Source organism: Lichenostomus cassidix, chromosome 1Aa, assembly GCF_008360975.1.
Source record: "Lichenostomus cassidix isolate B80296 chromosome 1Aa, HeHo_3.0, whole genome shotgun sequence".
Taxonomy (NCBI): domain Eukaryota; kingdom Metazoa; phylum Chordata; class Aves; order Passeriformes; family Meliphagidae; genus Lichenostomus; species Lichenostomus cassidix.
The window spans coordinates 25989371-26005224 of record NC_139480.1 but is presented as its reverse complement, the minus strand read 5'-3'; the positions used below and the strand labels follow the sequence as shown (position 1 = coordinate 26005224).

Here is a 15854-nt window from a genome sequence, read left to right as displayed (position 1 = left end):
AGCTATAAACAAATGGAATAATTTCTTTCTGAAAGTCTCAGCTGTATCAATGAAAAAAAAAGGAGACACTAGTAAAGGGTAGTGATTAACTTCATCACCTAACAAAATTACTAAAAACCCAATACAAAACAGAAGACTGATTGTCATTTGGAAGAATGATATTGTACATCCTAGTACACAGAGAAACACAAGCAATAAAATCCATTCATCCTAGAACTAAAATTAGATGTGTAGTAAGTTGGTATTGATTCTTGCTAAACAAATGTTAACATCGCCACACTTGTATTCAACCAATATTCTTTTTCATATGTAGGATGATGATAGTAGGAGACATTTTCCTTACATAACTCTATTAAAAACTCTCACTGGAGTACACTGATTTTAGAAGTTTTGTAAGAGTCTTGAAAGTTCCAGCAGTGCAAATTTCATTTTTGAAATCCTGTTTTGCAATCTATTGTGGGGTGTTAAATGCTGCAGCTGATGTACATACTAATACTGCTAGCAGGGAGATGCAGAGAATTCTTATTTCCAAATAGAAGAGGGCACAAGACCCCACTGGAAGAGAAATTACTTTTCAAAATATTCCCATCTGATAGTAGGATTTATGGATAAACTCTAAGCAAACTGGCACTTCATGTGCAGCAATATTAGGAAAAAGCAAACGTTCTGTGCTTTGGATAATTTTCTCTAAGACACAGCCTCATAAGTAATGAAACAATCATATTTCTGTAGTGAGATATGTGGAAGATGGGAAAAGCAAGTAAGTCAGAAGTTATATACATTTCCCTTCACCCTCTAACCCGCAGCCCCACCTGCCCAGCCCCACCTGGGGCCAGACACATGCTCAAATCAGAAATAAAATTTCCTGAGTACAACTAGGCTTTTTCCTCAGCTGTATCCACATCTTCTGCTTATTCCAGAAGCTAAACACAGTTTACCACTGCTCTAAATCAAGCATAGCTTTTCAAAATGCAGCTGGAAAATCACTAGGAATATGTTGGATAAGATCCAGCTCAATAGAGACTAATTAAATCTTTATTGCACCAGTATTTGCCTTGTAGAAAATCTGCATCGATCATTCACAGAATCAGTCATTCACATTGAAAGGGACCTCAAAGGGTCTCTAAGTCCAAACTCCTGCTCAAAGTGGGGTCAGCTATAAGGTCAGATGAGCTTGCTCAGAGCTGTAGCCAGTCAGGTCATGAAAATCTTCAGCTACAGAAACCACAAAGGCTCTCTGAAAAACCCATTTCAGTGTCTGACAGTCCTTAATTTTTTCTTTACATCCAGATGCACATTCTCTTGTTTCAATCTATATCACTTTTCTCTCATTGTCCCACCAGGCACCATTGATGTTATTGATCTTCTTGTAGGTAAATGGGGACAAATTTTTACTGGGGACTGTTGCCATAGGACAAGGGGTAATGATTATAAACTAAAAGAGGGTTGATTCAGACTAGAAATAAAAAAGATTTTTTTTACAGTGGCGGTGCTTAAACAGTGGAACAGGTTTTCCAGTGAGGTAATAGATGCCCCACACATGGAAATATTCAGTCAGGTTTGTCAGGGCTCTGACCAGCAAGATTCCAAGACTCTATGATCTTGGAGGTATTTTCCAACCTTAATGATTCTGTGATGATGTCCCAGCTCATTGAAGAGGGCCTGGACTAGATGAGCTTTACAGGTCCCTTCTGACCCAAACCATTCTATAAATGTATGATTATTCTGTGACTTAGCTCTTCTCAAAACTGCTCCTGCTCCAGTCTAAACAGCCCTAACTGCCTCAACGTGACCTCCCAGGGCAGGAGCTCCTGTCCAAAAGTAACGTGAGGCCCTCTGCTGAACTCACTTCAGCTCATTAATATTGGTCTGGTACTGAAGCACCCAAGACTAGCATGGTCTGAGCAGTGCTGAGCAGGGCATGATCACTTCCTATGAGCAACTGGCTGCGGTCTTGTTGACACAACCCAGGATGCTGCTCCACTCAGAAGCACATTTCTTAAGAGCTGTGTCTGGAGAACACTTTATGTTCTTATGTGCCAGCTATCCAGGCTGAACTTGTAAATACTTAGGACTTTCTCATTGTGATTATTTGAAGACTTTTGTGCAATCTTCAGCTGCACAGCTTTTTTATCAGACATTGTAAAAGGCAGAATCTAAGAAATGCAGAGTTGAGCTCACACATCAAAGTACATGAAAATGTTATTTGCTCAGCAAAATGCTGGTTTTCTCATTCATGTTTTATGATACAGCAAAATTCTGCAGCTGAGGTCTCCATGAAGATTTTAAAGCTGAGTTTTGAAGACTGTTTTTGGAAGTGTATTTTTACCAAGAAACAAGTTGGTATTTTGCTGTTGATTTACAACGGGTTTTCAAAATAATTATTCCCTTTTATTTAGAATTTAGCTCATTTGCAGTATTAAAAAATACAGTAAAAAAAGTGCAGAGCTTTGTTTATAGGTCTCACACAAAGTTACTGTACATTGAACAAGAATTATAAATTATATTGCCAAAGTAGCTAAAGTTTTAGGTCCCCATTATGTGTGGCACCATGCAAAACTGACTACAAATGAAAAAGTCTCTGTTCCAGCAGTAATACAGCTTCTGTGCACTGAAGCCTGCAGTGCACTGGTATGCATCAATAAAAATTTGGACAGTAAAGGCAATCCTGAATTTCACCGCTTTATTTTCAATCTGTATAACAATTTAAAAATAATACATACATACACACCACATTTCACTATGTCTGTCATTAAAACAAATGCCAGATATGTTGGTTCAAAGAAAAATACTATTCATAAGCTATCTTCATATTTTACCTGTGAACTGGGAAATATATTTAACTGGGAGTGCATTCTGTATTTAATTAAGTTTACATTCCACACAAACAAAGGAACATCTTTTGAAAGCTTCCTATTCACTATCAATTACAATATGAAATTTTCAAGCCCTGCTTATACTCACAGATCATGATATTGTGATTCACAATACAACTAAAAGCCAAAGACTTTTGTAATGTCACAAAGTAATATACTGATTGCAACAGATATGTAATGGTTATGCAGATCTAAATTCCTCGTTTGAATTTAAAATTTTGTTTCACTGAAGCAGAGAACCCAGTGGTGATGAAAAAAGCAAACCAAAACCAACAACAACAACAAAAAAAATCTTAATCCTTGTTTGGTGTTTCATGATACCTTTTTTCACTAGAAAATATGACAGTACCAGTTACAGCTCAGATTAAAATGGTTTTCTTTGAGCATTTCCAGGGAGCAAATGCAAGCAGTTAGACTTGTAAGATTACAAGACAAAAATGGCAATGTTATATCTCCGTACATAGATCATGGGCAATTATATACCATTTCAAAGGATTTATACAGAGACAAACAGGTTAGAAAAAGTGCTAAGGCAAGTAAACAGACTTCATAAAACAAAATAAAGACAGACTTCACAAGATCTGAAAGCTTGGCTTCAAACAGCAGTAAAAACCTCAGGGGGTTAAATCTAGAGCTAGTATCTTACTGCACAGCAGTTTTCTCAGCAATCACCTACACATATATAGATAGAGCAAATACACACAGCAGTACTCCACAACAGAAATACCTCTCCTTTGTATTAAGATGATTTGATTCTAGTTTAGACTACAATGAATTTTTTATGAGCACCAATCTCGCCACTTAAACATGTCGTACACATTTAAACTCAGCTGTCTTCCCACTGAAAATAAGGAAATAACTAATGCTGGAGAGATTAATTTAAGAAGGTCAGGAAGGGATTTTTGTACTGTAACTTCTCATGTATTAGCAGAGTAACAATGTGTTCCAAATCTGCAGGCTTAACAGATGCATTTTAAAGAAACACGGCTGTAAACTGTTCTATTTTCATATGTGACCCCTATTTCCTTAGTATTAGCAGGAAAATATTACCAGTCACATGGTACCAGTCTAGACAGATTGCTTGCTCTATGATTTATAAACACACTATTAAAAAAAAAAATCAATCCAGCCAGATTTATACCACATGGCATATTCTTGTGGCAAAACGATGACACCAAGTACTCATAGTTCTCAGTACATACAGCTCCACTTTCAGACATCTTTATAAATGCTCTCTACTTGAAAATAGGTTACAGTGATTTCTAAAGTAAATAATGAGAGGCAATAGGAGAACACTGACACATAATTCACCACCTCAGGTTTATCACATTCCAGAACACTGTTAATGGATATTCATTAGGAACTTGAATCTGAATTGACTTCATTTACAGCTAACAGCTCAGTGATTTCCTAAAACCCAGATCAGACACAAAATGTTACCCCCATACTTAATGGTGAAAAGCAGAGAAATGTTGCACAAGATTTCCTAAGTTACTGAAAGATCATAAAAACTTAAAGTATATTCATAATCAGAGAAAAACTGAATGATAACTGTGCCAACATGACTTAGCAGTACCAACTGATCCACAGTACGTCAGCCCCTGTATTTCATCTGTTATGCACTTAAAAAAACATTCCCAAATTTCTAACTGTAATATAGAAGGCAATGAGAAAAATGGGACAGAAAAGGAAGAATGTGTACTATAAAAATAAGATGTCAGCCAATTTCAGATAAAGATCAAAGCAAAAACACAAACAAAAATAAGTAAAACAACCTTATGATGGTACATTGAAGCTTATCTGTCCCCTAGCCATGCTCACAACATGAGGGAAAAAGAAAAAGAAACATACAAAGAATGTTCATAGATTTATGCAGTGAAGCCAAATTTCCCTTGGTTAGCTGTACAGCTAACAAGGAAAAAAGGAAAAGAGAAAGCAAAAAAGGAGATTGGAGAGGAAGCCAAACAGACTTCTATAGCTAAAACAGGCTCCTGCTCTTCATCTTCTTTTACCTCTTTAAGAACTGAAGACAGTCTTGGGAAATTAGTTTTAATTACAGTTTTTATGAACACACCCTACATTATTTTAGATATTTGCACCTGTATTTTAACTGAAAGATGGTATCACACATTTCTTAAGACTTAGGAAGAACTAATTTTAAATTATTTTTCATGAGGTACCAGGAGCCAGAGGAAGATGATACAGTTTAAAAACAGAATACTGGAATCTATCAGCAGGTATTTACAACTGAAGAAAAAAAAAAATATACCAGAAGCTGGAGCCTTCAGTGAGCTTAGTCTGCCACCAGGGATAAACATTTTGCATCACAGCATTACCAGTGCACAGACCTACAGATCCTTTAAGCTGAATTAATAGTCTTGATCATTATCCTAGTCACTGACTGAGGTAACAGCATGGATACAAGCAGATTTGCAGTATCTTTCCCCAAAGATGGAAATTAGACCTGAAGAGAGCAGGAGGAATTAGTAAAGTGAAGGGAAACAATAGCATTTAAGAAAATTCCCCTTCCTCCAACACCACCTGGCTTCCTATGTATTCAATACCATTTTGAGGTTTACAAGCAGCAAGTTTGTATTTTGCATCAATCCTGAACATGCCTTTGATTGGTAGCCAGTGTGACTGCAACATGTTCTTAGTGAGAAGATCTGGAAACCAACTGTAACACCACCGGTGCTCTCTAAGAAACAGCCTCTTAAGAAATGTAACAATCATATTTCTGTAGGGAGATATGTAGACTATATCTCATGGTTACCTAAATCTGACACATGCATGCCGTGGCTGGTTCACATATTCCTATTCCAGCACTGCATTCATGTCTGAATGTAGCTAATTGTTTTAAGCTCCACCAGGTACACAAGAGATCACCTCTTCCAGTGTTTTCATCGTCACATTTAAAACTAGTTATTTCTCCTGTCAGTTTTCAATTTTTACAACAGAATCAGTAAGAGGGTTATTTGCTAATGCATATGAGACACATAATCAATACCACATGTTCCTCTTGCTTGGGTTGGTTCGTCTACTTTAAAAATGTATCTACACAGGATGAGATCAAAGATTTATATAAGCTAGCACCCTTAGTCCAACCACAGCAAGCAGAAGATATTTGAGAAAGAATCTTTTAACAGTGGATAGGTAGGTAGATTCATTTCACTGAATACAGCTCTTCCTGAGAGAACTGAGCTACATCATGAAATACAACTAATTTCTAACACACCTGGGAGGGCTTATGAAATATATTATTAAAATCAGGCTCTGCCTACCCATGAAATGCAAACCCAAACCTTCTCAAAAGCATTTGCTTGCTAGACTACACTTGTGGCTTCTTTTTTTTAACAACTCATCCCTATCATATCTACTTCATTTTATTTATTCACAAATGTAATTTGTTGTAAAGTCACATGCAGCAGCTCCCATACACACACTGAATACAACAGTCTAGACCATCAGGCAAAAGCAAATATGCTTCCTGAAACACCAGGTCCTCAAAAAATACTTGTACTAGCCTGAAGGAAAATGTTAATTCTCTTGCAATTCAAGAATAGCCAGTATTTAAAGAGCAATTTATCAAAACTCTCTCATTAATGACAACAAATTAAACAGCGTTGCAGAAAGTCAGATTAAATGAATGATTTGTAAAAGTACGCTGGTTTAAGCCCAGCCAGCAGCTCAGCAACCTGCTCACTCCCCCACAGTGAGGTGAATTTGAAACTTCTCATTGGTCCTGGTATGTTCCTGTGAAGAGTTTCTAAACACAAAACAGATTTCAGGTCAAAACCTGGAATCAGACTTAGGGAAAGAATAGAAAACACAAGTAAGCTTGAATACCCATGGGATACCTAAGAGGCTCAAGTTCCCACAGTTGATTATTGAATGTTGATTACTTTATTGGTCAGAACAACAGCTATAGTGAGTATCTGCTTTACTATATAAAACAACAAATGCCAATGTACTGAACAGGGAACACTGACTGACTGGCCCAGTGCTTCAGTGTTCTCGCCTCTGGAAGAACTTCACAGCAGGCAGTTCATGACAGAATTCTCAAGCAAAAAAACCAGAATTCAATTGAGACACCTCCTTCACTTTTCCAGCCTGACTGGGATCAAGAAACAATATTTTTGCTAATCTCCACTGACAATTCCTACTCCAAAATATCTCCACATCTAGGATCCAAGCAGAAAAACTTTTACTACTATGCTACTGCTGCCAAGAAAAGGCTGACTGCCTGTGTATGCCCTGACTATGCTCCTGCACATAGGAATTTTTCTGCTCACAACGAGAACTGGAAAAAATGATGCATGTTTTCTGAAGGGAAACTTTTGAAGTTTCTGGAACTTCAGGTTTCTATTTTAAGCTAGTTTTGTAAACCTGTATTTACCTCCAATTACAGTCACATTCTTATCCACAAGATGGGGCAAATTACCAGGTGTCTTAAAGCCAATAATTAAACAATTAAGCCTGCTTATATATTGAGAGTTTACATATACATATAATATATCAATATACAGGATGACATAATTTAAAAAAATTAGCAACCATATTCAGAAATGTACATAACAAGTTAGCCATCGAAAGAGGTATTTTTATTCCAAATGCATAAAAGATTGGTACAACAGCAACGGCTGCTCTCTTGCCAAAGTGACCTTCACATTTTCTTTAAGATGTTTCAACCCTCCAGCTAACATCAGGACTAACTCTTGAATGAGCAGGAAGTAAATAAAAATAGGTTGGTTTTGTTTTATCTTGCTTCTAAGGAGCAGCAAACCAGAGCAGTAAGTGACTAAACTAGAATGGAGGACTCCTTACAGAGTTTGCTAGGCAGAAAAACCAAGATGCTTCATCTCTCCTGAATCTATGAGGCAGATATGTATGTGTACATATGTGCATTGATTTTGTGTAATTCACTGTAATACAGTTTTAATACTGTGCAAGATTAGATATTTTTGTGAACACTGCAAAGGAAATTGAAAACAACACTGAACTACCCTATGCTGTGATCCAGTAAAAGTGCAATTATGCTTTTGTGGAAATACTGTAATGGAAGAGTAGCCCTGAGCTAATTCATTGCTTCTGGTCCCCATGGGTTGTTCCCTTTGCCAGAAATGCTGCTAGCTCCTTCAGCTTAAATCCCTGCCTTGCTTAGTAGGCGCATTTGCATGAAGTCAGGATCCAAGAGTACTTCAAGACAAAAAGCATCCATGGATAACATGGAGGAATCTGAGCAATAATTTCCACAGAACAGTATTACTGAAGTGAAGGTTACACACACCAAAAATAATATTTTAAGGGGAAAAGGTAGAGTAGCCTATCAACTAATGACAGATTAAAAAATTATAAGCAGCACCTGGATTCTGCTCCTTATATAAATAATTCTACACTGCTGAAAAGGCAACGAAGTCCAGTCCAAATTCTGCCTCTAGTCAGTATTCACACCTCCCAGAAATTCTGTGCTATTGGTAACAGGTAATAATGTCTGAGGCACAGTTAAAGCACATCCTTGAACAACTCAAAAATACCACAGCCACTCTTTTCCCCCCAGAATAATACTGATTCTTGAAGACAATGTTAGAAACAAACCCCTATCTTTATGTAGGCATATTTATTAACAGAGCCTCTGAATTTCCATGACATTCAGAGAGACAAAACTTAAATATCAAACAATCAGATATGGAAAAAGAAACCATATGCAGAAGCAGAAAATCTTAATATCAGCTACTGTGCATGCAAGTATGCTCATCTATAAAAATTACTTCTCCCTCTCTCTCCAGCTTTTGTATTTGACACACATTGCACCATCTAAAATTATTTCCAATTCTGGCTTTAAAGTGTCCTCACTATCATTTTCCAAACCTAATTTGTTCTCATCTCTGACGTTAGAATAAAATTAAGAAACAAGAGTCTGAAAAGAAGATGGAAAGTAATCATAGACTCACACACTGTAGACCTGGGTGTCCTGGTGGACATCAAGTCAAACATGAGCCAGAAATGTGCCCTTGGCAGCACAGGAGGCCAATGATATCCTGGGGTGCTTTAGATAAAGTACTGCCAGCAGGATGAGGGAAGTTATCCTTTTCCTCTCTTTTCAGTACTGGTTATACACACCTGAACATGACCAAGGGACTGGATAGAAAGCTGTGAAAGCTGGGACTGTTTAGCCTGGAGAAGCGAAAGCTCCGAGGGGGATCTTATTAATAAACTGGAATATATCTGAAGGGAGGGTGCAAAGAGGACTGCCAAGCACTTTTCAGTGGTTCCCAGTGAGGCAATGGACCTAAACTAGAAGCACAGGATGGTCCCACTAAGCATCAGGGAACAAATTCTTTACTGACAGATGGTGTCTGAGCACTAGCACAGGTTGCCCACGGAGGTTGTGAAATCTCCACCCTTATAGATAAGAGCCATCTGGACATGATTCTGGGAAACCAGCTCTAGAGGGGTTAGACCAGATGACTTCTGGGCTTTGCTTTCAGCCTCAACCATTCCATGATTTTGTGATTATATGTAAGCTCCACATACAGGAAGCACAGATATAGCTGGGTCATTTGGGTCTTTATGGAAATATGGTTCTTTACACAGTCTTTTCCATCTTCCACCTCTGAAAGTTAGTAACTGCCATGATGCAACATTTTGCACCTGTCTACTTGCCCAGAAGTTCCAAATGACTATAATTATTGAACTATCCCTCACAACAACATATGACACATTCTCATGAGCCAGAGGGCCAAGGTTCTTCAACTGCACCTTTTTATGAACTTCTTTAGCCTTGCACTGAGTACACACCCTACAGACTCACAAATATAATCTCCATCCCCTTTGTGCTCTAGTGCTCAATATGACTTAGAAGCAACAAAAAATTTATTTGAGTCTCCTGCATTTAGAGTGCTGATGTCTGGAGTACTGATCCTAAGTAAACTAGATACTGAAACTCAAGTGTAACCCACTTCTGTGCTTAAAATAATACTGAGTCTTTGAGCTCTTGCTCAAGAGAGACCACAGGGATATCTCTGAAGAAAGACATCTTGGGTTGTCAGTAGTGAGCCTTCATGGTAGAGAAAATGTATTGTTAGCTTGAATCAACAGGTATCCCAGCCCTTCCTTACTGTTGTTAACAGCAATTGTCAGTTGCATAAACTTTAGTTAGAGTGATGACTAAAAGTCAGGCTCTTTGAGATGAGGTTTGACGATGCTGATGGAGGTTGCAAAATATGTCTTTAGAAATTCTCCTACTATACCAAAATAATTTTAAGATTATTGTAGAATAAGGGGGGAAGGGAGTATTTGTCCCTTAAAGGGAGAAAAACTGACAGTACGTTTTTTCAAAAATTTAAAAATAAGGACACCAAATAGTGTATATTTTGACTAACTAAATGTGGATTTCAGCTTTTGGCAAGTGATTTAACTGAATTAAATGAATAACAAAACCGAAATAAAAAGGGGATAAAAAGATTGATGATGTGGATGTCACTAAAAGGTGAGGCTGAGACTACAACAAAGGAAGGGTAATCTTCTTACTCTTTGGTATGGTCTGGAATTTACACAATCATTAAGGATATAATCAAAAGCTCGCAAAAAATGCAGTTTGCTTTCATTGGCGTTGGAATAAGAGCCTATTCCTCTTTGTGCTGTTTAAGAATCTCTGCTCATTTGAGGGCAATATGATAGTTACAAACAAGGTTGTTCAAGGTGATAGAAAAAGGAGGATTAGCATGCCAACTTATCTCCACTCCACACACAGATGGGGCCAGAGGCATCAATCATTTCTGGTAAGATGTTCATATCATATTGACACAGACACAAAGTGTGTATCAATGAAAGAAAATCTTAACACACACTATCTTTCTGAAGTGCTGCCTTGAAATTTTCCTATTAATAGTACTGCTACTTGGAAAAAAAGGAAATGGTTTAGAAAAGACAATGCTATATAAAAACTATGTGTCGTATTACAGATCTAAGAATTTCTATAGCAGTATGTTGGCATAAGACAGAGGCACAAACTCTACAGAAATGTAAAGGTCAGCAAAGCAAATGGAACTTTGAGCAGGAAATGATGCAGCATTCTTATGCATACTCGTCAATGCCAAGAACAGGGGTGACAGTCTGAATTGAACAAATGTAGGCAGCAGCCTTAACACCTTCCCTTTTTCATAATACACTAGCCAGTGTTACTGGTGTTTTCAAAATTCTCTTTAAAAAACCCAGGCAAGATCTCTACGTGGTAATGTGCTACATATTTCAATACAATCTTATAGGATCTACACTGGAAAAGTAGGCATTTCAGACGACATGGGGATAACTTGATTTTTTGAACACAGTCATCTGGTAAATATTTTCTTTGGGTGTTTTTTGCTTTGTTTTTTGTTTTGGGGTTTTTTTTAATACCAGCAGAATATTCTTATAGTAAGAAATAAAGTCAACACAGCCTTAGTGAATAATGCACTTTGTGTGGAAAGCGACTGTTATTTTGTCCCTTGCCATTTGTTAAACTGATTCTGTTAAAAGCTAATATGTGAGATCTTTCCAGGATCTGATTTAAAAAAAAATCAATATATTTTTGACTAAATGATTGGTGTTCTTAGAGCTCCAGCGTAAATGGGCCCCCTGGCTATACTAAGGTCATCACTGCTGCAAAAAACCTGCTGTATTGGGTAACTGATATTAGTACATGTGAAGGGAAAGCACAGACTGTCATCAGATGTCCTTTATTTCTCTGAAAATCTGCCACTACAAAATTTGTAACTGTGTAACCCCTTGAAGCACATATTATTGGCTTTTTAAGCGTGATCCAACTGCTGAAAGAAAAGTTTGTTTCATTAAATTCTGTTAAAAAGAGAAAAGGATTTCCCCAAAGCCAACAAACGCCACCACACTCACACTCTTCAGTATCATAAATGCTGGGACTCTACATATTCATCTTCATATTCCAAGGAATAGAAAAACTTGTAAAACTTCACAAATCTCATACATGACCACACACTACAACTGATTTATAAAGCAGCTAATAAAGAGCATCAGAACACAGGATTGCTGCAGTGTGCTGAAATGTTGCAAACACACGTTTCCAGTTTTTCTTTGGAGATGTAACAATGACCTATCTCTTACCTAAAGTTATTAACTGCTTCTCACATTGAATCAATTGCACTCAGGTGTCTATAATCCCTTTTAACTCTGAAATTGTTTTCGGGATGTGATTGTGCTAGAAATAGGTAACTCCCAAAGTACAGCTGAGTTTCTCTGTGTTTTACAGGATTTTCCCCCATTCAGACTATGATCCTGTAATACCCATCTTGCATACAGTATTTTATGATGTACATGATCAAATTAATTTGAATCAGGTCCTTTTGAAGACAATTTTCCAATCATCTCCACATTCTGCTTCACAAGCCAGAATGGTCTAGCTAGTGAAGTGGCTGTCTTCCACATGAATCCAAACTAGAACATATGCTGCTGCCACTCAGTCCACACAACCACAGATTTAGTCCACAGTAAAATCCTTAAAACATTTACACATGTTAACATTGGGTCTAGCATGAACTGCTGCTCTACAAATCCACTCCTACTGGCTGGCACTACTTGCGTAAGTAGACAGCAGTTTTAGACTTTCAAAGTGTTGATTTGCTTACCACAAAATTGGATGATATAAAAACAAATTTTCAAGGCTCTGTGCTAAATTGTTGAGTCCTTCTCATTTTGCTTTTCTCAAACATTTGTGCAGCATGCCAGATTCCAGAATGGATTTTATAAAAGCATTTCTTTAACAACATGAAGTACCATCTGGACTCCTAACAGATCCAGAGTATGTCTGAGTTCATATAATTTAGTAACAACTCTAAGTAGCCAGTAAAAGCCCAGCAATGGCCAGAAAAACAGGACTGAACTAAGTGACAAACAAACCTCAAGAAATGTGACAATGGACCTCTTACAGTAACAACACTTCTCTACAACTGCATATGCTAAAATGCTTCCTTTAGGATTCCATATAGTGAAATTAATTCTAAAATTTAAGTGTCATCAAGATAGGTTTTTACTTTCTTAAAAAATCAAAAAAGCCCAAGGAATATACATACTGGGCTTGTGACTTTAACAGAAAGGATGTGGAATGTAAGGTGTTATATACATATAGATATATAGAGATATATAGAGATATACTTAGATAAACTATATATATATAGAGAGAGATAGATTAGATATATATATATATAGATAGATAGATAGATAGATAGATGATAGATAGACAGATAGATAGATATATGGCTATATGTATATAAGGTTAGAAGACATAACAGTGCACAAACCAAAGAATTTTACTGGGACAAGCCATATGGCTGTACCATGTTAAAGCAGTGCCATTCACAACTTGCTCTACCCCACTGAGGGGCTATTACTGTTCTAGGAAAGGAAACTGCAAAACAGAAGGAAGGGGAGAAAAATGGAACATGATACAAAAACATACTAGGGGAAGCTCTAGGAATCATCAGCTGACTTCAGCTGTTTATTGTTAATTTAAGTGTTGGAAAAAAATATTCCTAGCAGCTAGTTTAGCTACAAAATATGGATACATCCATATGCATACATATCAATTGAAACTAGCATGCACCAATTAAGTAGAAAATGAATGACTTGCAATTGTAGTTTTAATAAGCAGCAGCATCTCATCACTCAGATTTAACTACTTGACTTAAATACTGACAGTTTTCTTGCTTCTATACAAGAATATTCACGTTTAAAAAAAGCCTTTTCAAGTGTGAAGACACACGTTAGACAATTATTTCAATATAGAAACAGTCTGCAAAATAATAATTATTATTATTTTTTATTAACAACAATAATAAAGTCATAGACAAACCTCTATTTTATTCTTACCCCTTAATTAATACAGCAGAACAGATATTATTGTGGATGCCAACACATCTAGAAACAGTTATTTTTAACAGCAATTTCCAGCAACAAACAAAAAAGGCTGGAGAAAAATACAATCCCACACTGTCCCAAACAAATGGAAAGTGATCCCAAAAGAGTGTTTACTTCTAGTTTAGTGAAGTTGATAGAATATCATTCCTATTGCCCAAAGTGGGTGCTGATCTCACTGTTAGTTACAATCAACGCATAGCAGCCTCTGCCCATCCAGAGAAATCTTTAACTAGAAAGTGTGAAAATCAAAAAGCCTCAAAGCATCACCAATTTTTTTGTCACTACATGGTATCAGATTTCTTCCCTAGAAGAGTCACTAATGCATTTCAAAATCAATTTTTCACATCTCACAAAAAATATATTATCTAATTCTTAGTACATGTTGGAAAAATTTTGAGTATTTATACATGCTGTCAAGATGAAAAAATACTTAATTGAGAATAATATAGCTAATTTTTCTTTTATTCATAGAATCAGAATGCTTTGGGTTGGAACACACCTTAAAGATCATCTAATGATGATCTATTCAAAATACTAAAGGAATACTAAGACACATCATCAAAACCAGAATAACTCTTAAATGCTTTTATGGCTTTCATTTTCATCTCTTTACTTATTTTAAAAGGTGCTATCCTAAAAATGCACTGGTAGGTTCCACAATGAGAGCACAAATGTGTATGTTAAATTAGGAGAATATTCCTTGAATATATACGTTGCCTACCACAATATATCTGTTCTATTTAAACTAAAAAAAAATTCAACACATAGCGAAAAATAGTAAATTTGTACATATATATATTTTTTTTTCCACTTATTTTTGATCCAACTACCTTAAATCCTTTGCAAATATTTAAGAGCAAATTCAAAATGCTTTTCCCTATAGATTCCACTTGTAAGAGCTAATGTCAAAAACTCAGGTAACTAATACTGAGAATTTATATCCTTTATGATTTCAATATCAACTCTTTCTGAACTTGAAGCCTCAAACTTTATTGAGATCTCAAGTAGTTAAACAGAAAACAAAAAACAAATAGGATAGATTCAGATCAAAATTACTTCAGGGTATACAGAGCAGCTCTTTATTCAATACTATCTATGGATCCTAAGGAGCTATTCCAAATGCTCTAAAGAAGATGCAGACATTTCACCAGTGAATTGCCTTCCAGATTTTGCTAGCTATAACTAGTAACACGAGCCTAGAGATGCACTTCACACGAAAAAAGTTTAGATGTCTTTGGATCCAGATTCCAATCCTAAAGTCCATGATTTATCATGAAACCTTCTGAAATTAAACAAAAAGGAAAGCATTGGCCTATGTCTTGATCTTGGCATCTTACTCATGACTGCAGAACGATACTTCCATCTACACAGATTCCAGAAGTGATGATGTTTCCATTCCTCCCCCTGCCATCCACCTGAGGACATACTTGTATTTTATTTCAGGACTAATTCATGTTTAATGAGGTACAACTACTCAGAGAAACTAAAGATGATAAAAAGGATCCAATGCTGAATTTAAATATAAAGCACTTTGGGTTTTTTTTTTCAATTTATTTTTTAAATAAAGAGAAACAAGAGTGCAGTGTAGGTGAAGAACAGATTTATATTAGTAGGTTGGGTTTTTCCTTCAGAAAACAAAGACCCATGTTCAATTTCTCGCTCTGCTTTTGAATATTCAAACTTATGCTTCCTATATCTGAACTGTCTCTTAAGCCATAGCAATCTGCATTAAGATATTTTATAAATTGTAAAGGAATTAAAATTACTACTATTCTCCTTTTCTTCATCTGCTTGTCGTTACAAAGACAAACAGTACCTACATTGCATCAAGTTAGAATACTCTCCTGCCAAGAATACTTACTAAGCATAGTTTCTGTGGCAAAACACATGGGTCACAAGAATTAGAGAAAAGTTTTGTGCTGACATTCAGGCTCATAGTTTTCAATTTGATATCTAATTTTTTTTCTGCTATATACATCTATATTATTTTAATCTGTTCTTAGCATATAATGATATATTTTCTTATTAGACACTCAATTCTGGTGCCATCAA

The 15854-nt window shown here is 36.3% G+C and overlaps 1 protein-coding gene across 4 annotated transcripts in view; it reads right to left on the bottom strand.

The window, feature by feature from the left end:
* DOCK4 (dedicator of cytokinesis 4) overlaps positions 1-15854 on the bottom strand; it is a 246548-nt gene that overhangs the window by 127381 nt on the left and 103313 nt on the right. The window lies entirely within an intron of this gene.